This window comes from Chelonoidis abingdonii, chromosome 6, assembly GCF_003597395.2.
Source record: "Chelonoidis abingdonii isolate Lonesome George chromosome 6, CheloAbing_2.0, whole genome shotgun sequence".
Lineage (NCBI taxonomy): Eukaryota > Metazoa > Chordata > Testudines > Testudinidae > Chelonoidis > Chelonoidis abingdonii.
In genome coordinates, this window is record NC_133774.1 from 123,846,670 (window position 1) to 123,871,854 (window position 25,185).

General features: G+C 41.5%; 1 protein-coding gene across 3 annotated transcripts in view; it reads left to right on the plus strand.

Moving 5' to 3' along the window:
• The window catches only part of KIAA1958 (KIAA1958 ortholog), a 128,149-nt gene that overhangs the window by 60,100 nt on the left and 42,864 nt on the right, over positions 1-25,185 (plus strand). The gene's annotated exons all lie outside the window — the stretch shown is intronic.

Below are 25,185 nucleotides of genomic sequence, written 5' to 3' on the forward strand. Positions count from 1 at the left end.
CACTTGATGTAGGATAATGTTAATCCAGGGATACTTCATAAAGGAACCAACAGACTTTTTCTCTAAAACAGATCTCAAAGCAGGTTACATTTGAGAGTCACATAGTTCTGTAGTGCAATATCTATATGGGTCAGTAGGCTGCTATCTAGTTATATATAAGGAGTTTTGAGACAGAAAAGCAGACTGTTTGGTTCATTTGCTACATCAGAAAGACAAAATCTTAGTAAAAGCAGCCTACAGTAGTGGAAAGAGCTTTCCTCTCCCTTCCTTATTCCTATCAAGAGAGCTGACGTTTGAAATGCAGAAGCAGGGGAGAGGTGTAACAGTAATGGCTGGAGGGAAGTTTGTCCTATTATAAATCTTTATTACGTTTTTTCACTAACTTGTAAATCACAGGAGAATGGAGAGAGAGACACATACCTTTAAACCGTAAAGTAATATTGCTTATACTTTACACGAAGTAAAAGAGATTCTTTCCCATTTTTAGTGAACATTTTATTTTCAACGTATCCTTGTGTTTCTTTGTGCCTCCCTCTGCCCTCAATGCAATGATGATAAGTCTAACCAAATAAATATTATAAAAACATAAATTTCTCAAAACAACACATTTCTGTTGATTAACCTTTCATGCCAGCAATTCTGTAGGGAAATCAAATGCTTTGCATGGGGAAATCGGGTTCTTGGCACCAGGGTATTGAACAGTTAGATATTACCTGTTACACTGTGATCTTTAATGTTGTTGTCAAACAAAATGTTAGCTGTATGTAAAATTTTCAATGTTATTCAGTAAAACCCAGCAAAGCACCATACGATAGAAAATGCAGAAGTTAGTGTTTTTCATTTTGCAACCAGTAACTCTCATTTTTGTCCATTAGACACTTCCTCACAGCAGTCCTGTCATGTGTAAATTATTTGATGGGGATACTTCTATAAAATCCCAGCTAAATTCAGATCTATTTCTGTAGGTTAAGTCCTAGGGAGATGAATTGGTGCGCAGAGGTCAGACATGGTAGTCAAAAGTTCATGGTAAATTCGTTTCTCACTTAGTTCTTCAATTCATCACATAGCTATCACCTTCATATACGTTAGCAAGCCAGGTTCTGCAGTCAGTGATATCTGTGGAATTTCAGCTTGCTGAGCCACAAACTTCAGTGGGTGCATTGGCATAACCCAGGGCAGAATTTTACTCTGATGTGTGTTATCTCTGAGATTCCTTCATTTTCTACAGGGTAGTAAAAATAATTTCAGTCTGTTGTAGCCCCAGTTAGCAGAGGAATGACTTGCAGCTGTCCTGCCATGGGCAATGTTTTCATCAGCTCTTAGAAACTAAGCAACCTCAGGCCTGGTTATTACTTGGAATAGAGACTGCTAATGAAAATGCGGATGCTGCCCCTGAAGTGGTGCTGGCGATTCTGTAGGTTGACCTCTTCCATGTGAATCAGTTCTGAACTAGTGTCCCAGGGGGATAGAGGCCTTCTCTAGGACAACAGTTCCCAAACTTGGTTCACGGCCATGAATGGCCTGCGGGCTGCAAGACGCTTTGAGCAGCTGTACCTGTGGATGCTCCAGGTAAATAAAGCATCTCATGGCCCGCCAGGGGCTTACCCTGAACAAGCACGTGAACCAAGTTTGGGAACCACTGCTCTAGGATAAGATGCAAAATCAAAGCTTTCATTAAAGATATCACAGCACTTTTTGCAAAGGCAGTGATGTTATCTTAGTTTCCTAGCAGCTTTCGCTAACTAAAATATTGTACACTTCCTTTCTTAACTCTTATGTAGTATTCTTATATGCTGTTAAACAGCTTCAGTGTTCCACCCCAGATGTTACTGCATTTCAGCAAAGGGTAAAGGAATTGCTGTGTAGGTAAGGCTTGATCCTGCAACCCTTAGTCGTGCCAATACTGTATTGAATTCAATGGGGACTTCTCATGTGGGAGAGGAGTAACTGGGCTATAAATGTTTGTTTGAACCACACATTTGTATTAGTAAGTGTTTGTACCAAAAACCCCATAATTCTGCAAAGATGACCGAGCTGCTAAAAAGTGAGACATGATTTTAAAACAGAGTGGGGTTAATTGAAAAGTGAAAGAGATTCCGCACCTATCGTAAATTTTTTAGGTTGTCTCCGGGCTGGATTTCTTAACAGAGAGTGAGTCACTACAAGCAGTAAATGATTTCACATGGAATGTGAATTCCACTAAATCGGGAGAGAAGGATTGTCCAGACTGTGTGACACTTTTCTATTCTGAAGTCATTATAAACCAGGAGCAATATAACTTTTTACTCAGTAGGGAGAATGAATGGATTTTGAAACAGGAATCTTTGCCATTGGTTTATAGACTCAATTGTAGTGATAGTTTCTTAACAAAATACTACTGAAAATAAGCATGGAGTTTAAGTTCTGTCTTTTCCCCAACAAATGCTTCCTTATTTCCAAAGTAACATCTAAGGCCCTGATCCAGCTAAGATTGATGCACATATTAACTTTATGCACTGCTGATGTCAGTGGGACTAACTCAGTGTGTAAAGTTAAACACATGGGTGGGTCTTTTCAGGATCAGGGCCTATTCTGGTTAGTTGTGATTACTAGCTGCAGCCACCACAGTGAAGACATATTGTTTAACATATTCCTGTAACAGGGTATGCACTCTTGAGCAATTTTTTCCAAAGATTATAGTACATGCTCAGCAAAGTAAAAAGGTTGATAATGGTATGTTTGGTATTGGACTGGATTCGGATCAGGCTTTAAAATGTGTGGATCATACTGTTTTTTACAATTCTTCCTATCTACACTGTCCATCCAGCCTGACTGCCTGCTTCAGACCTGTCAACAGGCAAAGGATTGAAGAATTTAATATTTGCACAAGATTCTTGTCCATTGTACTTCCTTGCTTGCTCATAAAAAACTTAGTAGACAGAGTAGGGTGGACAGTAAAACATGCAAACTTGGCCAGGAATCAGAATAAAAAACCTCTTCCTGCTCCCACTGAATTCAGAGATAAAATTCCTGTTGATTTTATTGGTATCAGGGTACACCTTGTGTCTTGTAGATAGAATGATGCAACTGAGATTCAACTCTTAGGTCTTGAAAGCCCTCAAACTTGTCTCTGCTTTAACTAAGGATGTGTTTCTGAACAGATTTAGTTAAATCAGCTCAATCCCCTGGGTGGAAAACTCTTAAATCAGTTTTAAAATGTCTTAAATCAGTTTAGCTCAATTCATTAAGGAGTCGGCTTAAGTTGCATTGATATAAGCCTGCTTGAAATCACTTTGAGTGTCCACACTAGGGTTTTACATTGGTTTAACTTAATCTAATTTTAAAGTGATTTTAGTTAAACTGGTACAACTTTCTATATAGACAGAGGAGCAGATTTACAAAGATATTTAGGGCCCAAAAAATGCAATTAAACATTTATTGGGATTTATAAAAGCACTAGGTGCTAACTTGGAATGAGTTCAGGGCTCAGTCTGAGGATGGTGACTTATGTTGAATTAATTTCTTAAATTTTATAGTTTATATTTTGAGCATAACACATAGGAACACCTATGTGTTTACAAGTTAAAAATAAAAACTGGATTACTGTAACTTGCTATACTCATTAACTCTAGGCAATTCTCCATCTTATGCCATGTGAGAAATGGCTAACATCTAGGATTTTCTTGTGGAGCCACTCAGGGAGCTGTGTCAGAGAAGCCTGTCCTCCCAGAAAGATCTTTGTCACCTTTCCTATTGCCAATTTCTAACATGTCCTTCAGGTCAGGAACTGGCAAGGGGAAGGTCTGTTGCACTGCTGAAGCTGTAAGATGACTAGGAAGCATCAGGCTTTCAGAGGGCGTGGCGTGGTGGGATGCCCTCTGGAAGAGTATAGCTGCATGTGGAAAAGGTCTTGTTTACTTGCTGGAGGGCAGGGAGGGAGCTGTATCTCAGAGGGAGATGTAGGAAGGTAGCGGTGCTTAAGATGAATGACTAGTCTTCAGTACTGCGTTGGAGAATGCTCAAGGTGTGTGTGTCCTATGAATCAACAATACAACGTTTTAATTTTTCTCTTTGGTCAGACACTATCCGAGCAACATGAACACAATAGAAGAGGGTTCCATTAAGATTCATTAAGAGTGTTTCACATTCAGATATACTAACTGCGAAAAGGACACTAACTGGGTGAGGTTCTCTGGCTTATGTTATGCAGTATGTCAGACTAGCAGCTGATCGTAGAGGTCCCACCTGGCCTTGCAATCTTCGAAATGTGAAACGTAGGTAATAGAGTAAAACCTCTGAACGGTAAGTGTGATAATGAGATTTGTCAGCTCCATGGAAAATCCTATCCATCTCTCACCAGCCTGATGGTGGTTACAAAGTTAGGTGCTGCTTTTCCATGAAGGTAAAGTCAGGACAAGGAACGGGACTCCTTCAGCCACCATCCCTCCCTCTGGCCGCGGCCTCAAACATCCTTCCTCCCTACGTGGTTACCAGAAATTATCTACAAACCAGAATGTGCGAAAGCCTACGCTGGATCAGTGCACAGCTGCACTGGCCTTTAGGGAGCTTTGGGAGGCATCATGCCTCAGTTCTGAGGTGTGCAAGGGGCGTTGGCCTACTGCATCATCCTTTACAAGGCTGAAGCATACTCCTTGTGCATTTGGCTAATCTTGCTATCCCGTGTGGGTGTACTGCCTTCTCCTCATCCTAGGGGATGCTAGCAGGGATTCCTGGATTCTATATGTGCTCTTTATATCCTTCCCTTGCCATGCACAGCTTATGCTGTCAGGTCCCCACAAAAATCATGAGATTTATAAAAATATAATACATCTTTGGTTCTTTTTATTTGCCTTCTGGGTTTTTGTTTTGTTTTGTTTTTTGAGCTTTTCAGGGACACATTTTCAGGCTTTTCTCTGCAACCAGAAAGACTAGAAACATCCTTTTTATATTAAATGAAAGCACATAATCACATGACTCCAGGATCTGGGACTTTCAGAGAAACACCAAATTATCACGAGACTTATGATAAAATCACAGGAGCTGGCAACAATGTGACAGGGTCTAGCCACAGACTGACACTAAACTAAATCATAGGTTCCCCTTACACTGTAAGTACTATTTTATCAGGATATTTTAAGAATATGCTCCTAATAAGCAGAGAAGTCTCCTCCTTGCATGGGTAAGTATATATGCATATGGGTAGCTCTTTGGGAGACAGAGGGTCAACTTCATCCCTGATGTAACTCAGCTGAAGTTAGTGGAATTATGCCAGCGGTAAATGTAACACGGAGTGATCAATCATGTGAAAGTTACAAAACTCGATTTAAAATCCTCCCTGAACACTGAAAAAAAAAAAAAAAAAAAAAACCCTGCTAATAGATCTCTGTAATTATAATTTTACATGGCAGAATTGATGGCTTTTGGCTAAATCAGTTGCTGAAGGCTGCCTCTGGGGTCATATATTGCTGAAAGTGGTCAAATGAACAATTAAACCACTGTTGTAGATGAGTGAGACAGTTTTTCTCTGAGCCTTAGAGTGAAGAGATCAGAGGCCACTGGCAACTCATTCAACATCATAATTTATTTTGATTCTAGCTCCATAGCTGAACTAAAAATAACTTGAGCTGAGATAAATCATTTAAAAATATACCCCTATGTTTGTAAAAGCTGCAAAGACCCAGCTTACATGGAAGAATAAAATGAAATAATTATCCTTGAATCATCAGAAAATCCAGTAAGTTAAATTAACCTCCTCCTACATTACTGTTGGCCTCTGATCTGCCCACATTGGTTTCACTGCTTGAGTCCCACCCATAGCAAGAATACACCTTGGAAGATTACATATAATATTGCTCAGCAGAATATCAGGCACCCCGTATGTTTATGTCCCAAAGCAGTCAAATGATAAATTAATGTTTTGGGGCCTGAAATCTGGAAGCTCTGCTTCTCAGGCCGACGTTTGAATTTGTCAGATATTGTGAAGGGGGGACCAATCTGAAAACAAAACATGAACATATTAAAGAAAATGTATTTCACCCTTGAATAGTTGTATTAATATATTGTTTATGTCCTCAGTATCTACAACATAGCAATGGAAGTTTAATAATAATAATAAATACAAAATTATGTATTATTATTATGTGCTTCCTGCTATAGGTATTTATGGTGTCATCAATGTTTGCAAGAGAATCCTGAACTCAGCTTTCAGCAAGCATTATCAAATCTTTTAGTTTACTTTATAAATGTATCTGTTTCAATTTTTAAAGTTCCATATGTGTTTTCTTTGGTCAAAATTCACGCCAGGTATCGAAGGCTCATATAAAACTCTCTGCAATGTTGACAATCAGCAGTGGGGTGCCCACGCAAAGGGTGTCATTAATGATACATGGAATCAAAGCATACCTTAAACAGGAAGCATTTATGAAAGAAAGCAACTGCAAACTACAGGTGCAAAAATAGGTTTCTGCACCACTTGAGTTCTGCCTTTGTCTCCTTGGTTTACCATAGACCACACCCTGTCTGGAACTCTGTACAGCAGAGACATCTAGTGGCTGTGTAGTATATTGCAACATATAAACATAGAGTGATGTCTTCACACCCTGCTCAGCCCTCAAGTGGGCTGGCATGTAAGCAAGAGGAAACAACAGCTTGGAGATATGCTGCGACCATGGAATCTGCAATTACACCGATCCAGAGGCCAAGAATTCTGATGTAATATCAGAAGCTACTATTATAGCTTATGAGAGTTCTGTGCCTGGAACAGGGAAGGCAGTTGAAAATATGCCCCTACACCCTCATAGACTTCCCAACAGGTTTTGCATTTATTTTCTTATGGTGACTGTCTCCTGGGGAATGTTCTCTGGGTTCTAAGGAGAACTGTTTTAAACACAGATCTATGCTGCTGAGAATCTTTTAAATGAATTTTTAAATGGAAGTTTTCAGTTGAAAAAACAGCAGCACATAAAATTTCAAATGAGAATGTAAGAAAGGAAAATGGGCTGTTTCAACAAATTGTGTAACAATGACACCTAATGTAAACTCAAAAAATACCCCCACTCCGGCACAAATGAAAAAAGAAAGCGGGAGGGGGATAAAAAGTGGAGAAGAGAAGTAGTAGAAAGCAACCATTTTTGTAGAACCCATATAAACCAATTTGTGCTGTCTCTCTCTCTCTCTGCCAGCTCTGCAGAAGGTTATCTAACAAATGTTATTGCTAGGAACATGCCAAGTCTTTAACGATACTGATACACGCAGGAAGTTAACAAGACTCGTATGAATTCCAGATCCATTGAAAACATAGGAGAAAACACTGGCAAGAGCCAGCATGTCTGGGCTGGACACTTATTTATTTGTTTTGTGGGGTGAGAGGTCACTTTCTATTCAATGTGATTATTTTGGATAGTGCTCAGTGTTCCACTTAATACTGGGGCTACCCTGGTCTTACGAATTGTGGTGCCCAAAGCTAGAGAGAGGATGGGAGGGGTCTGGTTGTGAGGTTCACTGTTAGCGGAGCAGATGGGGTGGACAAGACAAGTGAGGCAACAAGCCTGCTTGGGATGCCTAGCAGTCACTTGCTTTGCTTGTCCACTTAAGGCTGGCCCCGTCTACCTTAAAATAGGAACTGCAAATAGGCCCTGACCCAAAGCCCACTGACATCAATGGAAGGACTCACACTGATGTCTGTGGGTTTTGGAGCAGGCCCATACTTTGGTAAATGTGTGTATCAGTGAGTTGTCTGGTTTTGTTGAGTCCGAACACTTTCAACAGCAACGGAGTTCCAGGGCGCTGTGCTTCCACCTTTCTCAGTGACGAGAGAATGCCACTTTTACAAGGGCTCTTCTACAAAGCCAGGGCACTATGACCTTCCAGTACTTCAGACTCCCTTTTATATTCATTACTTGGCTTGTTAGGGAGCTTGCTCTATCTCATCTCCCTGTTTGTCCCCTTGCAACGATGCCAAAATCCACATGTAAAATAAAATGGAATTCTACTCATTGACAAGAGTACATTATTTTCTAGGTGTAGGTACTGTGACAAAGTTCCTCCTCTACCTTGGTGGGTCCTGCGCTTATTGGCAGATTTGCCTGCACTCCACTGTATCTACCCCACAGTCGGATGCGAACTCCTGGGTCTGATCAGGAGTTTGGGAGGTTTTGGGGAAAACCCACCGTGGCCTCGTAACTTCCGTGGTCCAGCCCAGGGCCACATGGATTTGCAGCTGTCCTAGTAGTGCGCTTGTACACAGCTGTGGTAACAGCTACACTCCTTGGGCTACTTCGCCCAAGGGTCTCCTCTAACACACTCTTTAATCCTCACGTCACAGGGACCTTCCTCCTGTGTCTGTAATACACTTGTACTCCTTAGTACTCCACGAGCACAACCTCTCAGGCCACGTCTACACGACAAGGATAATACGGAATTTGCTAAAATCAGTGTTTATATGAAACTGGATATTATAATTTCGATTTCATGCGGGCCACAGCTAGGCCAGTAATCGGCGTTGTAACGTCCAGGCCCGAGGCTAACGTAGATTTCTGCAAGCGTTGCTCCCATAGTGGGTAGCCACTTTCTGTAAGCTATCACATAAGTTCCCTGCAGTCTCCCCCATCCGCCTGGAATTCAGCGGTTGAATCTAATTGTGGCGCGGGGTTCTGGTAAATGTCGTCAGTCATTCCTTCCTCGTCGGGAAAAACATCAAGCTGACATATGGCCTTTCGCGCCGTCGTGTGTCCTCCTGGATTCCCTGGAGACGCCATGAGCACGTGCAACCATGGAGCCCGTTCAGTGGCGTTTTTTCCGGCACAGTATGTGTACAGGAGTCCGGCGGAGAGAGAGGCGATACTCCAGCGCTGACATAAGGGCAGCATTCACTTTGGCTTGTTGCAATGAGAGCACGAGATTGGTTACCGCGGTCGTTCTGTACCGTGTCTACTGCCGTTGACGTAAAAACTGGCAATGAAAGACGGTTATCTCTCCTTCTCTGTACTGTCCGCTTGCTCATCATAGTGCCCCGGCTGAAAAATTTTTGAAAAGCAAATTGGGATTGACTACTTGGGACTGAGTCAATCTCTCCCTTATGGTTTCTAAAAAATAGAGTCCGTCTGCCTAAATAAGAGCAAGTGTATTAGAGTACCAGTGTATCAGAGAGCACAGTGTTTCCGTGTCCAGTATTCACAACGGGTGCCCCTGCAACAACCGCACGTGTTGCTCCCGCTCCTCCCCCAACGCTCCTTGGGCTAATACCATGGTGAGTGTCTCCGCCGGCCCCATTTGTGTCATGAAGTTAATAAAGAATGCAGGAAGAAGAGAAACAGAGCACTTGGAAGCAGCCGTCCCGGGGCTACGACATCGAGGGCAGTAGCGAATCTTTTCCTTATCTACTGAAAGCGAGGGGCTGGACGGAAGCCCGCACTTGGCTATTATGAAGAAATGTTGTATTAGCCGTTCTGTCTCTACCTCTACTGGAGTACGACCCAGGAATCATTCCTCATGATATTGAGCAATTATCAGCATGGGTCTCCGAGATGGTGGGCGTCCTGGCACACGCATCTACCACCGTTGGGAAGGGGAGGAGAGAGAGTAGGATACTGCTCTTCACGCTTAGCATCGCGGTGGCGTCTACCAGTTCAGCATTCAGTACACATAGGGTGACATTGAAAGTATTCAAGGAATGATTTCTTTGCCGTTTTCTTCATGTGGGGGGGGGGGAGAAAACGTGAGAGCTTTCCCTGAACGCACACGCCAACACTTGTGTTTGAACCTAAGCAGACATGGGAGCTCAGCCAAATATGCAGATACTTTCTTCAGAGACTGCGGGACTGTGGGATTACGCTGGAGTCTCGTACCGCCCTCCCTCCCTTTCTCCATGAGTGGTCCATTGAGTTGTCTGGCTCGCCGTTACCGTCTGTCACGCAGTGCTGTTATCTGGAGTTTTTTTTCAAACGCTTTGGCATTTCTTGGTTCTGTAACGGAGCTCTGATAACAACGATGTGTCTCCCCATTTTACTATGGCGATCAGGTTTAGTTCTCACGTATACTGGTCCATTGCATGCTGAGTCCTTTTTGGATTTGAGTACTTCATCGCCACCCTGGCTATCGAGAGCTCCCCACGCTGGGCAAAGCAGAAATGTAATTCAGAATATCACGGTCTTCCTGTTACCTGGCGACCGCTGCATCCGAGTTGATGCTGCCAGAGCGGTCATGGTGGACTGTGGGATACCGCCGGAGGCCATAAACATCGATTTCCGTGGCCACGACTAACCGTATCTCCAAATATAGTAATATCGAATTTAAGCGCACTCCTCTTGTCGGGGTGGAGTACAGAAATCCGAGTTTAAAGAGCCCTTTTAATCGATATAAGCGTGCTAGTTGGACGGTCGTACGTAGCGTTAATTCGATGTAACGCTCTTTAAATCGAGGTTTAAACGCCGTAAGTGACGAACCAAGCCTTCAATCTCAGCTCTTGTGTCTCTTGCTCCCGAGCTCCTCACACGCACTTCCTCTCCTCTGGCTCCTCCCCATCTGACTGGAGAGAGCTCCTTTTAAAACCCAGGTGCCCTGATTAGCCTGCCTTGATTGGCTGCAGGTGTTCTAATCAGCCTGTCTGCCTTAATTGGTTCTAGCAAGTTCCCCTGACTACTCTAGTGCAGACCCTGCTCTGGTCAGTCAGGGAACAGAAAACTACTCACCTAGTGACCAGTATATTTGCCCTCTACCAGCCTCCTGCACCCCACTGGCCTGGGTCTGTCACAGTACTAACAAGAAAAAGATTTGCTGAAGAGAGAAAATATATGTTTTTAAAATTAGTTTGGGAACACACAACACTGCCAAGAAACCTCTGGTGCAATCCAGTGTACTGTTTATTGAGGGCCCCAATTCAGCAAAGCATTTAAGCATGTGCGCAAGTCCATCCTTGTTCTATAAAGCACGCTTCATGTTAAGCACGTGCTTAAGAGTATTTCTAAATAGAGATGAGCTGTTTGGAGCATTACAGGTGAGTTGCAAGGCAGAAACAAACTGAAGTGTTTGTTTCCTTAATTGCTCCATTATAAAGTCAGACTTGTGAACTCTCTTCACCAAATCTTTTGTTTTCTCCTGCTTGTTCTGTCAGATGCCACCTCTTTTCTCCTTTGTGAGGAGAGAGAGCTGCAGTTCAGGTTATGGCCTTGTGACATCCCTGTTCAGGTCCCCAAAAGATCTTTCCGGGACCCTTCAGAAAAGAGCAAGAAGTGAGAACCTGACCATTCAAATGAACAAAACCAAGCAGAAAATAGGTATGGCGATTGTTACTAACATCACAGTGGGTCAGTAAAGGGCAAAACCAATTTCTTTTTGTTGTTGCTTTGCAGTTCATCTGTAAGTTGAGAGACATGGGTAGCTGAGAGAGCCTCATAAATAAGAATTAACATCCACATGTTTTACAGTATGATGTCTTGAAATGTTAAGAGTAAGTGTAAAATCCTGACCATATTGAACTCGGTGGCAAATTTACTGTAGACTTCAATGCAGCCAGGATTTCACCTTGGGGGGTGTGCCCACACTGCCACTGACGGTGTAATTTCTAGCTTGGGTAGATGTACATGCACTAGCTTTGACTGAGCTTTCGCATTAAAACTAGCAACATAGCCAGAGCATCACGAGCAGCCGCTCAGGCTAGGCAACCAAGCACGATTTCTTCCAAAATCCTAAGTACGTGAGTGCTGTTCACCAGAAAGCAACCTTTGTGGCTGATGGTTCATGGCAACTCCATTAGTCTGTTAGTTACAGAGGCAGCTCCCTTTTTACTTCAAGGGGTAGGGATTAAGAACATAAGAATGGCCATATTGGGTCAGACCAAAGGTCCATCTAGCCCAGTATCCTGTCCTCTGACAGTGACCAATGCCAGGCACCCAAGAGAGAATGAACAGGACAAGGAATCACCAAGTGATTCATCCCCTGTCACCCATTCCCAGCTTCTGGCAAACACCCTTCCTGCCTATCCTGGCTAACAGCCATTAATGGACCTATCCTCCATGAATTTATCTAGTTATTTCTACAACAGTAGTGGCTGCATAGTGCCTAAATTGACATGACATGGACAGCTAGCACCACTTCCTTTCAGGACATGAAATTTGCCATGTGTTTATAAAAATTGACTCAAAAAATGATTCGGGGACACACTGATCATAGTCAGTTTGTCCCTTCCTGGAGAAAGGTGTCTTCCCTGGATGACTGACACATGGGACCTGACTTTTAAAAAGTCAGGTATGCAATTGTACGTGCACAACTTAGCACATAATTATTCACCTCCTATGCACATGCAATCACTATGATTGCACCAAAGTCCCATAATATTAAATGGGATTTACATGGAACAGCTCATTTGCTTTTAACACTTATCTTGAAATATTTGCTGTCTTCTCTAATGAATATCACAAAAACATTATGTTCAAATATTCTTTCTATTCTTGAAAAGAACAGACACTGTTTTCTTATTTCCTTTGTGTGGATACTAGAGTCTCAGATGCCATATGTAAAATTACTCTGGTACTTTACATTAATTAGTAGCAATTTTCCAAGATACGATTCTATCATATCTTTTGGCCTACTTACAGAAATTAGCATCTTCGTGCCCATTAAGGTTATTACTTTCTCGATAGATGGTAATGAACGTTAAGCTTTGCATGTAGGGCCTAATTCATTAGCATGTATGTCTCCATTTCTTTGCAATGTATTGTGTTCATTTTTATATTTTTGTACCCTATATCTTTGTTTGGAAGCTGTCCTTGATTAGTAAGAATTGTCTCTCAATGCCATACAAGCCACAGAGGACAGTATGTATATTTAATAGAGGACACTGTCAATTTAAAGCCACAGGGGGAAGTAATGAAATTAAATAAAACAGACCCTGCAGGTGAGATCCTTGCTCTGGCCTCTTTATGCTGGATAATAGGATTACAGCGGCAGAAAGGGGGCAATAAAAGCCCTATTTCTGGCCAGGGGAGGGATTCTTCCAGTGCAGACACTGCAGAAAACAGTGGGTACCCTTTGTGGAATGCCCCCCTCTGGCCCCCACCTCCACAAGCCCAGGAGCAAGACTGGTGTCAGGAGAGATGTGTCAAAGCAGGGATCCAGCCCCCAGGGCTGTCTAAGTTATACTGGAGGCCTCTCCAGCCCCTGACAGAGCCAGGGATTGGGAGAATGCAAAGGTGGCTGAAAGCTGCCTTATCCCCCTCCTCTCCTTTGCTGTAAGTACGAGGCCCAGCACAGAATCTCACCTTGCATCTCCCATAAGAAGATATACAGTAATTAGTCGTCTTAGAGTGACAGTATTTTATCTTCATGTTTTGATAAATAAATGGGAGTTTTGCCATTGACTTTGGTAAGACCAAGATTTGACTATTTATATTTAACCCTCGTAGGTCACGAAGGCCCTAGTTCAGGAAAGCACTTAAATACATGCTTAAATCCACCCTGTTCAGGAAGGAATGGATCTTAAGTACATGCTTAAAGTTGAACCTGTACTCAAGTGCTTCCCTATATAGGGATGCTTTCCTGACTCTGTGACTGAGGGCTTGTCTATACTTGAAACGCTACAGTGGCATAAAAAGTTGGATCTAAAGTGACAAGGTTTAAATTTAAATGCAAAGCACATTTTGAGTAACGTATTCTTATTCCAACAGTTTTGTTTAACTTTTACCCTCTTTTTTTCTATTTGTTGCAATTTTACAGAAATGGTTGAAGTAAAAATTATTTTCCCTACAAACTACACTATGACCATATTGAAATATTTTAATAGTTCTAGATTTTTAAAATAAACTATATTGTAATAGAACATTCTATTCATTTGTGAGGAAAACAAACAGCAAACCTTTCAAAATTACATGCTGCTATTTACACAGGATATATAATAGAGAAAATTACTAGTGGAAATTGAACTCAAAAGTCCACTTGGAACATTCTGCAGGGATGAGGTTTCTGGGTCTGATGAGAGCAGCTACGTGGAGTTTGCAGGGGACAGCTGCCCAAATCGGCTCAAAACTGTGCTCACAAGATTTTCAAGAGCGGGGACTGAGGTTTGCAAATGGGGCAGACTTTGAGCTCTTGACTCTGCTCAAATGATTTGAGCTTTGGGCCTATTGTGTGAACCATCAAACAGCTGATCTACAGATAATGACCTTTGATAACTAATGATCTGGGTTGGATTAGAAGCACTGACCTGCAGGTAAAAGATATTGTGTTTAATCATATTTAGGCCAGTTAGTGTGTTGGCTACATTTTACTCTCACCATGCACCTATGGCTTCCATTCACAGTAATAATAACAGTAGGGCACGTGGAATGGGAGTGTATATGCCTAGACATTGAATAAACTTACTGTAGGCTTTAGATTAACATTAACACTCTATTCTGCTATTGTTTTTCAGTAACTACATATGCATAATGAAAATAACCCGTCAAGCTAAACATATAACCGTTGGGGTAATACTTAACCATTAATTTGCTAAAATATCTATGTACGTGTGTAATTATTTTGTTCTGTGTTTGTGCAGCACTTCATACAGTGGGATCCTGGTCCATGACTGAAGCTCTTAGGTGCTACAGTAATGCAAATTAATAATAATATTGTGATAGCACCATAGGCACGCATGGCACTTCAGAGAATGAATAAAGGCAGACTGCAATCTAAATTAAAACTCTTGACAGGAGGAGATAACAGCATAGAATGGGGGATAGAAAAGGGGAGGGAGAAAGCAAGAATATGAAATTATGCAGTCGCTAAGGAGGCTGAATGGGACTTTCAGAAATGCCTAACTCTTCTCCAGTGTGAGTTTTGCTGTTGACTGCAGAGTTATGCCAATGCTGAGAACTTTTGCTAATCTTCCCCCCACGCCCTGTGTGCTATGTCTAGGTGGTGATGCTTTTCACAAAGTGAATATTGTTTGGATTCGATGTAATGAAACACATCTGTATTTTCTAATTAGGGCTGTCAAGCGATTAAAAAAATTAATCGTGATTAATCGCACGATTAAACAATAATAGAATAACATTTAAATATTTTGGATGTTTTCCTACATTTTCAAATATATTGATTTTAATTACAACACAGAATACAAAGTGTACAGTGCCCACTTTATATTTATTTTTATTACAAATATTTGCACTGTAAAAAAAGAAATAGTATTTTTCAATTCACTTAATACAAGTTCTCTATCATGAAAGTCGAACTTAAAAATGTTATTGTTAATCTAAAGCCTACTGTAAATTTATTCAATGTATAGGCAGATTTTCAGTTGGATTTCCCGCGACAGCTCTGAGAAAGGGAAAAAGGGGTTGCTGCTTCTGTTGGAGCTGGGGGTGTAGGGAAACTTGACTAAAATATGTTTGTTTTCAGAAACATTGGAGACGGGAGAAGTCCCATGCATATTGTTCTGAACTAGATCACCCATCTGTAATGCAAATCTTAATTTGGCTGTGTGCCAAACATTACACTCTGGGTGTGACGGTATCAATAGATCTAACCTTTGAAAATCTTGGATATACTTGTGTCCAATTATCTTTGCCTAGATTGTTTTATTTCTTTTTTCTATCCTACTCTGTCCTCACTGAATCTATTTATTTATTTACCCTCTATTGTAGCCAGTAAGGCCTGCTGGATGGGAACTACATAAATTAGGACATTTTCTTATGTGAATTGGTGTCATTTTCTCTCCTGTCCACTAATCTGGCAATCTTTCCCTGAGTGTAGTGTGCTCATGTCTTCATTCATGTATGTGCAGCCTTATGGGTCTCTTCCCTCTCATTGATTCTTCTGAAATGCAAATATACACGCAGCACTCATCCTGCCAGTTCTTTGGGACTTGCCCTGTGTTGCTGACTAGACTCAGGAAACAATTATTAGGGACAGGAAAATTATTATTAGCAGCATTCCAACTCCAGTTGTTCAGCCATATGCTGTTGTCTGTTTTTACTTTTCACTAATTTTCTCTATTTCACTTTTACTGCCTCTCTCTTCCAGTCTCTTGTTTCTGCTAGCTGTCAAGTGAAGGACGTCACGTGTTGACAAATATGTGCCAAACACACCACACTAATTGGTTCTTAATAAATTGATACGAATTGCGTTAGCACAAAGTAAGATAGCCATAATATATACTGTGATACAGCATGGCCAAAGGCAGCTAAGAGTGTTAGCAGGGGCTTATTCCCTGCCAAGGAGGAAGGTTTGCTTTAGATTAACTAGAACAGCTGTGGCAATTAGAGCACCTGACTCCAGTTAGAGCACCTGACTTCAGTTAGAGCATCTGACTCCAGTCATGGGATATAAACCCCTGCTTCAGTCAGACAGGTGTGGTAGTTGAAGGAGAAAGGTTGGATTGAGCAGAGTGCAGATTGCAGAAGAGAGAGTTTGTCCAGAGAGAATAGAAGGTTTGGAGGAGTGCTGCGGTGGATTGAAGCCAACAGAAACCTAGTAAGGGGCACCAGTTTGTATAGAAGAGAGGCGAGAAGCCCTTCACAAGCTGACGGGTATGAGAGGGAAGTAACCAGGGGAGAAAACCGCTAGTCAAGTGGTTCTACAACAACCCCAGGGCCCCTGGGTTGGGACCTGGAGTAGAGGGCGGGCCCAGGTCCCTCCCTCTCCACTCCCCTCCTCCAAGGACACTAGGGGAATGATTAAGAACTGGTTCAGAGGCAAGCAATAGCGCCCTGAACCTACCCCAGAGAAGAGAAAGCGCGAGACCCAGCAGAACAGTACCGGCAATTTGCCACAATACATAAACCATGCATCCATAATTATGTATATAAAACTGTAGCCCAACTTAGCCCTGGCAGGAATTAGTCAATGTTGTGTCTGCTCTGAATTCATTCAGTAGCAGCGGTGCAGATTATTCATATGCTGTTGGGGAATAACAAATTATTTTTATGGAAATAACAAAACCAAACTAACAGCAAAAACTCCACTGTATAATTATGGCAGAGAGATAACAATATGCTGAGCTCCATGGCCATATCCACACGCTATTAGAGAGGAAAAGATTTCAAAATCCTGAACATATTTGAACAGACTCTGTGGCACACTGGAAACTTCAGCTTAATGTGAAACCAACGCAGCTAAAATAAAGTGGGTTTAAAGTGAGTCTAAAGATGGAAAGAAAAAATGAACCTTTGAAAATTATTTGCTGTGTTAAGTGTAATATTTTACTCTTTGTAAAGGTTTTCTACCCTACAAAGAATCTTGTAAACAGCTGGATGCTAGACATAATTAAAGGGCATGTATGTAGGTATGTAACCTGACAGAAAGAAAGGAAATTCAGTTGATAAATGTCCATTAAAAATAGTCCTCCTGCATTGTAAATTGTGAAGCCTTTGGATATTGCGTTCTTATTCTGCATAATTTGCTCCATTCATATGAGATAATATACAGTCAGGAAAGGAAAGGTAAATTGTTTAAGCCAGTCACTCTGCCCAGCTAGAATCTTAGAAATAAAAGCACAGATTCTTTAATAAGGCTGTGTTAGGCTATTACTACACTAAATCAAAGGGGGAAAGAGCTTCTCTGGGAACCGTGGCACCATGTTTTATGTTATCAGAGGGCGATGGCCATAGCTCACTACACACGTTATATATTACACCTGCAGTAGATAGTTCAGACAGATCAGAAAAGGGTATCTTTTGATTCACTACCATTGGCAGTATAATAAAACGGGGCATATGTGAGGGGGAAAATTTCTGCAGTCTCTAATAAGCAATATATCAACTAAGCACTGTCAGGTTTTAGTAGAAAGTTCCCCACCATGATTTACTACATTAATTACAGTCATGTGGGCTTCATGCTCCTAAGCCTGAAATTGCAATCATATTCTAAAGTTGATTTAAGAATATGCTTTGGCCAAGACTAAAGTACAGCTTATTATGATTAATGTAATAAAATATTTATTACATACTTCTTTTTCTTTTCTTTGTTTCTCTGTTTGCTGCACTAGTTAGTGTCTCATTCCAAAGCTGTGACATACATTTAGATTTCAAATGACAAGGATCCTCATTTGTTTTTCATCCACCTCTTCATTGTTTCCCTTGTTTTTGCATCCTTTGTGTTCATTTTCTCGCTGCATTTTCTAACTCTGTTTCTTATCTGCTGGCTGGAGTGCATTTAAATCAAGAGCAGGCAAATTGTGCTCTGTGAAGGTGGCTCTCCCTTTGAGATCAAGTGCATTATTATCGCCAATGTTCTCATTAAAATAAAGGCATCTAAGTGCCCTAGTACAACACTGTGACCCTTCTGGGGCCATGCATGGGAATGCGTTAATCCTCTATTAGTACTGAGTGGGAACTAGAGGTCAATCAACCTAACTTCGATTCCTGGAAAGCTACTGGAACAAATTAAACAATCAAGGATAATAGGGTGATAGGTAATAGCTAACATGGATTTGTCAAGAATAAACCGTGCCAAACCAACCTACTTTCCTTCTTTGAAAGGGTTACTGGCCTAGCAGATGAGGGTAGGGGAAGCTGTAGATGTGATATATCTAGACTTTAGTAAGGATTTTGATACAGTCCACATGACAATCTTGTTAGCAAACTAGGAAGTTGTGGTCTAGATGATATTACTATAAGGTTGGTGCACAACTGGTTGAAAGATCATACTTAAAGAGCAGTAATCAAGGGTTTGCTGTCAAACTGGCAGGATGTATCTAGTTGGGTCCCCCAAGGTTCTGTTATTCAATATTTTCAATCATGACTTGGATAATGGAGTGGAGAGCGTGCTTATACAATTTGCAGATGACACCAAGCTGGGAGGATTGGAAGCACTTTGGTGGGCAGGATTAGGATTCAAAATGACCGTGACAAATAGAGAATTGGTCTGAAATCAACTGAATGAAATTCCATTACGACAAATGCAAAGGTACTTCACTAAGGAAGGAAAAAGCAAATGCCCAGTTATAAAATGGGGAATGACTGGCTAGGCAGCAGTATGGCAGAAAAGGATTTGAGGGTTATAGTGAATCACAAACTGAAGATAAGCTAACCATGTGATGCTGTTGCAAAAAAGGCTAATATCATCCTGGAGTGTATTAACAGGATGTCATATGTAAGGCCCCGTCTAGACTACGCGCGAAAATCAATTTTAGATACGCAATTTCAGCTACGAGAATAGCGTAGCTGAAATCGAATATCTAAAATCGATTTACTCACCCGTCTTCATCGCGCGGGATCGATGTGCGCGGCTCGCCATGTCGAATCTGGAACTCCGTTTGTTTTGGTGGAGTTCCGGAATCGATCTAAGCGCGCTCTGGGTTCGATATATCCCCGTCTAGACCAGACACGATATATCGAACCCCGAGCAATCGATTTTAACGCGCCGAAACGGCGCGTAGTGTAAACGTAGCCTAAGACATGGGAGGTAATTGTCCTGCTTTACTCGGCACTGGTGAGGCCTCAGCTGAAGAACTGGGTCCAGTTCTGGGCGCTGCACTTTAAGAAAGATATAAACACATTGGAGCAAGAATAATGATAAAAGGTTTAGAGAACCTGATTAATGAGGAAAGGTTAAAAAAACTGGGCATGTTTAGTCTTGAGAAAAGATGACTGAAGACTGTAATTGGTCCCCCTGAAAGGGCTGCTATAAAGAGGACTGTGATCAATTGTTCTCCATGTCCACTGACGGTAGGACAAAAAAGAATGGACTTAACCTGCAGCAAGAGAGATTTCGGTTAGATGTTAGGAAAAAATTTTAATTATAAGGATAGTTAGGAACTGGAATAGGCTTCCAAGGGAGATTGTGGAATCCCCATCATTGGAGGTTTTTAAGAACAGATGAGAAAAACACCTGTTGGGGGGAGGGATAGCTCAATGGTCTAAGCACAGGGCTGCTAAATCTAGGGTTGTGAGCTCAATCCCTGAGAGAGCCAGCTAGGGATCTGGGGCAAAATCAGTACTTGGTCCTGCTAGTGAAGGCAGGGGGCTGGACTCAATGACCTTTCAAGGTCCCTCCCAGTTCTCTGGGACAGATATATCTCCATATATTATATTAGGGGTGGGCTAGGTTTATTTGGTCTGTTTCAGTAGAGGGGGCTGGACTAGATGGCTTCATGAGATTCCTTCCCACCCTACATTTCTATGATTCTATAAAGAGGAGACTAAAATGTTAGTGGGTACATGTTCCTCCTGTTCTTTTCTCCTTGCCTCTGAGGGGAATAAATACTGTATATTATTTATCTGATATGATCCACAGCAAAACAGGCACCCAAAAAGGCATCTTCGGTAACTCTAACCTTAATCAATATGATCACAACATACTATATTCTCATTATTATCATTGTGGTAATTCCTAGAGTGCACAAACTGGGATTAAGGTTCCTTTTTGTATTTTAGGCACTGTACAAAGAAATAACACAGAGAGTTCCTGCCCCTGCACACTCACCATCTAGGAAATGGTGGTATTGGTAGCCTTGCCTGTAGCGTAGCATCTTTAGTGGACCCAAATACCATTGGGCTTGAGATTGTTTTTGGCATGAACCATGGAGGGCCGCATTTCCAAACATGGCATAGAAATTTGTGCTTGCAATTTTGCATGAGTAATCCAGGTAGATAGGCATCTAGCTTCGCAGCTTGCATTCATAAATTCTGTTTGCAAATCTCACTCTTTGAGTGTGCAGATACACTGACACAAATGTTGAGGCTGAGGCGTTGTGCAAAATATGGGCCACGGTTTTATTTATAGCCCAGGAGCTTTTGTATTTTTGTTTTTCCTTCTGCTTCCAGATTAATTAAAAATATATGTAATTCAACCAAGGGGGCATTTCTAAGAGTGTCATAATGTTTTTCTTTGTCTCCCCAAACGTCATGTTTTTCTTTGTCTGCCTTCATTTTGAGCTGTTTTCCACTTTCCTCTCTTCTCCTATCTCAAAATACATTCAATACCGTACATGGATGATCTTGACTGTGGCCCTGACACAGCAAGTCACCTGTGTTAAGTGAAACATTAAGCACGCGCTTAAGTTCCATTGATTCCAATGCATTTTAAGCATGTGCTTAAGTGTTTCCTGAACTGTGTCCTATGCTTTGCTCAGTTGGGGCCTCACTGGGGAGAAAGGTTGAAATTTGTCGGAGGGTTGTCTGTGATGCCTTTCCTGGATTGGTACTAGCTAGCCAAGTCCTCTTGGAATGCATCACTTCTATAACGTATCATCCAACCTCTAGTTCCCAGGGTAAATTACATGGTCACTGACACGTTGTTCTGATTTTCCTCAGCCAAATAATCCACAAAGCTAATACGTTACTATATAGTAATTGTCATGAAAGGTCACCTGTACCAAGTCATTAATACAAAGTCGTAGGCAAAAAGGGAGTATGTTTTCTATACTTAATATTAACACCAACAAAATTACATTTGCTAAAATTGTCTCCTGCGCTATACTTTACTTTAAAATCTGCATTTTCAATTTAAAGCATCTGTTTCAGAAAAGAGAGCTCTACATATGACTATTTCTAGTCAGAAATTATGGAAAGATTACACTCTTTCCGCAGTTGATATTTACGTGGTAGCTTTACAATGTAAACCTATTTTGACACATACCATCCCTAGAATTAATCTAATCATCCTGAGTTTTTTCATGTGTGCTGCTCTGACAGAAGAGCACTTTTTCCTAAAGTTGGAGGTGATTGAATAAGGCTTAGTCAAGATCAGGTACCATGGTTTGAATAATCCGTTTTCATATTTTTTTGAGACATTTTCTAATCTCTTTAGATGCTCCCATGTAGCTCAAAAAGAACTTGGCCAGGAGAGTTCAGATGTGGGTTATTATATTGTCCTCCCTGAGGAGAAACGTTTTTGGGTGTAATTTGCTGGGTTAAGGAGGGAGGGTTTTAGAGATGTGTGATCCAAGCCAATGAAAAGTCAGTGGAATTCATATAATCTGCAAATTTGTATAGAACAGGGGTCAGCGACCTTTGAGAAGTGGTGTGCCAAGTCTTCATTAATTTAAGGTTTCACATGCCAGTAAAAGGTTTTGCGTGCCACATCAGCAGCGTGGGCGCAGACTGAACCCCAGACTGGCAGCAGGTTGAGCCGCTGAGCCTGCTGCTGGACTGGGGTTCCATAATCCAGGCCAGAAGCAGGTTGAGTGGGGCCGGCGGCCGGGACCCTGGCTGGCAGCAGTGTGCCACTAAAAATCAGCCTGCGTGCCACCTTTGGCACACATGCCACAGTTTGCGGACCCCTGATATAGAAAGAGCCAGCCTAGAACAAGGTGGGGGTGAGTTGTGCCTCTCTGCCTTAGGGAGCAACCTGCTTTGTCTCTTTCTGATTTGGGCTATTATATGTTATCATCCTGCTTTCTAAGAATAAAAATAGTCTTGTATTGCAATCTTCCAGCCAGAATATTTTATGTGTTGTATCTAACTTCTCTGTTTGTATGCAGTGAAACATAAATCCATGTTTATAGATCTTAGATGGTCTAAAGAGTCTCATAGATCATAAAGGGGTCCAAGTATTTCTATGAACTACCGCCAAGAATCCTGCAGGGGTTATAACTAATATGTAGACACAGTAGGCACTCATACAGAGCATATAAACCTCACAAGGGCTCCTGGGGTGGTGTGCCTCATGTGAATACCTTACCAATGCAGAAATAGTGCATTCCATCTTCTCAAGCCAGTGATGCACACCAATGCATCAGACAGCAGTTGAGGTTTAAAAAAAATTAGGTATTCGCAGACAAAATCTTCATGACACAGAGCTAAGGCTGTAAATAAGTTTCAGTAGCTTAAGTGGGAAACAATGTAAAAAACACCAACTCAAACACACAAACAAACAGTCTCCAAATCAGACAGACAGAAGGGTCAATGTTAAGGTTACACTTAAAACAAAATAAAATAAAAACAACCAAAAACTTTGAAAGTACGTTTCAGGCCCTGTATTCCGAGGTTGCTACTAAAGTGTTGCAGATATTGAAAAGGAGAAGCACCAATCTCCTAAATAAATAAAAGAAGGGTGGGTCAGGAAGGCTGGTGAAGAAAGTGTCTGTTTAATTTTAATTTGAGGTGGATTGTTTTCTTCTAAATAACTAAACAGCTAGGGCCAGATCCTCAGCTGGTGCACATCTGCAAAGCTCCACGGAAGCCAAAGGAGCTCTGCCAATTTACATCAGTTGAGGAGGTGACCATCTATGTATCAGCTGCACTCACTGTTTATGGACCTGATCCTGTAAGGTTCTGAGGGAGTTCAGAGAACTCAGAGCCTTGTAGAGTTGGGCTTCAAATTTTGTAGCATTCATGGGTAAAATCTTGGCCCCATTAAAGTCAATGGCAGGTCTGCCATTGATTTCAATGGGGCCAGGATTTTACCCCACATCTTTAAAGGATCTGGTGGTCAGGTCTGGATTTGGGGCAAGTGATCCAGGCAACTGCCAGAGTTGCCTGGCTTGGGAAGTGCCGGGCTCGGGGTGTTGTGCATGAATAAATATAGATTTACAGATGCTAGCATGCAAATTATTCGTCTTATATGACGGGGACAAATCATGCACACAAATTGCGCATCAGAGTTGTGAAATGGGCTACAAATGCAATAAAAAATAAGGTATTCAAAAGTTTAACAAACTGGGTGGAGCGGGGATGTGCCGAAGATGCTCCTCGCCTGGGGTGTTATTTGGTCTAGGGCCGGCCCTGATTGTGTTAAAAGTGAGAGAAAAGAATACATACTGAAAAACCAAATTAAAACTACAGCCTGCCTTAACATCTGTTCAGATGTACATCCTGTAAAAAATGGACAGATAACTGATGTTTATTTTAGAAACTCTTACTTTATTGAGATATCAGGTTACAAATAGTCTTATGCTCATTTACTTGGAATCTGCATTTACTTTTCTTCTAGGAAATCTCAATATATCTTAATTTTGGACTCACGAAATATTTCACTTGTAATTTTGGGGAAGTTAATTGATCATAAATGAAATTTGTGTTTACCAGAAAACCTTAAGAGCATGTGCAAATGGATTTTAATTAAGAAACATTAGCAATCTTAGAGATTTTTCATGCAATTGAAAGCACTTGATGAAAACATAAAAATATAGTCTTTGGCCTAAGCATTGTGGTGTTTAGAGGAGGGAAGTTTAACTGATAGGCAGAATTCCATGGCAATATAAATGACCTGGGTAAAAATTCAAGCACAGTGTCTGGTGTGGGTTTTTTTCTTAAAAGTGATCCTTAGCCACCATGTTGTTCCTTTTGATTCTGCAGAGTTCAGAAGTTGTTATATGTCAAAACCCATAAATATATATTTTGCAACTGAAGCCCTTCTGCACTTTGGGTGCGTGGGTGGGTGGGTGGAGGAGGAGCTGCCAAGCAAAGTCAATTCTTAACAGATAGCGAGGGAATAAAAATGCCAGAGATATCATTCTAAAGTGCTGTGCCGTCTGTTATTATGGGATCTCTTACTCTTGGAATGGTTCTGCATAGTCTCAGGCACCATTTATCAATGAGACCTCTGAGTCTGGGAAGAGGTGGTTTCCCACCTTTACAACACTGAGAAGAGAAAGTGACTTTCCAATGTTATTTCTAGGACAGAACGAAGAGCCAGATTGCTCTCTTCTGAATTCTGTGATCATAAAAGTTGCTTGTATTCTGGGTATGGCCTTGCCTGTAAATGTAACATTAGCATTTACTGTGAGCAAGTCTCTAGAATAACTGTATTGTAGTGCTAGGCACGAAGCCTGCAAGGTGCTGTGTGTTGTGTTTTCAGCACGGAGTTGTGAGCACTTAGCACCATACTGGCATGTTTTTGACATCAGGGCACATTTTTGTTAGCTTGTATTATAATATTCTGTAGGCAGTAGGTTTGCGCTTAATCTGTTCTAATCAGAGAGAGAATTGGGCAGTGAACAAACTTTGGGTACGTGTACACTACAAATGAATGTGTAATTGCAATGCGGACAGGCATACCCACGCTAGCTTTAACCTAGCTAGCCAAGGTAACAGTAGTGGTATAGACATAGAGGCATGGGCTTCAGGACAGGCTAACAACTTGAGTATGCAGCCCAGCTCCCTAGTGGGCTTGTCCTTTGGTTGCTAATCTTTGCTGAAGCCTGTCCCACCACATCTTCACTACTGTAGATTAAAGTGATCACAGGGATGCCTACCTGTGCTGCAATCTAGGGTGACCAGATAGCAAGTGTGAAAATTCAGGACAGGTGGTAATAGGCACCTATATAAGACACAGCCCAGAAGATCAGGG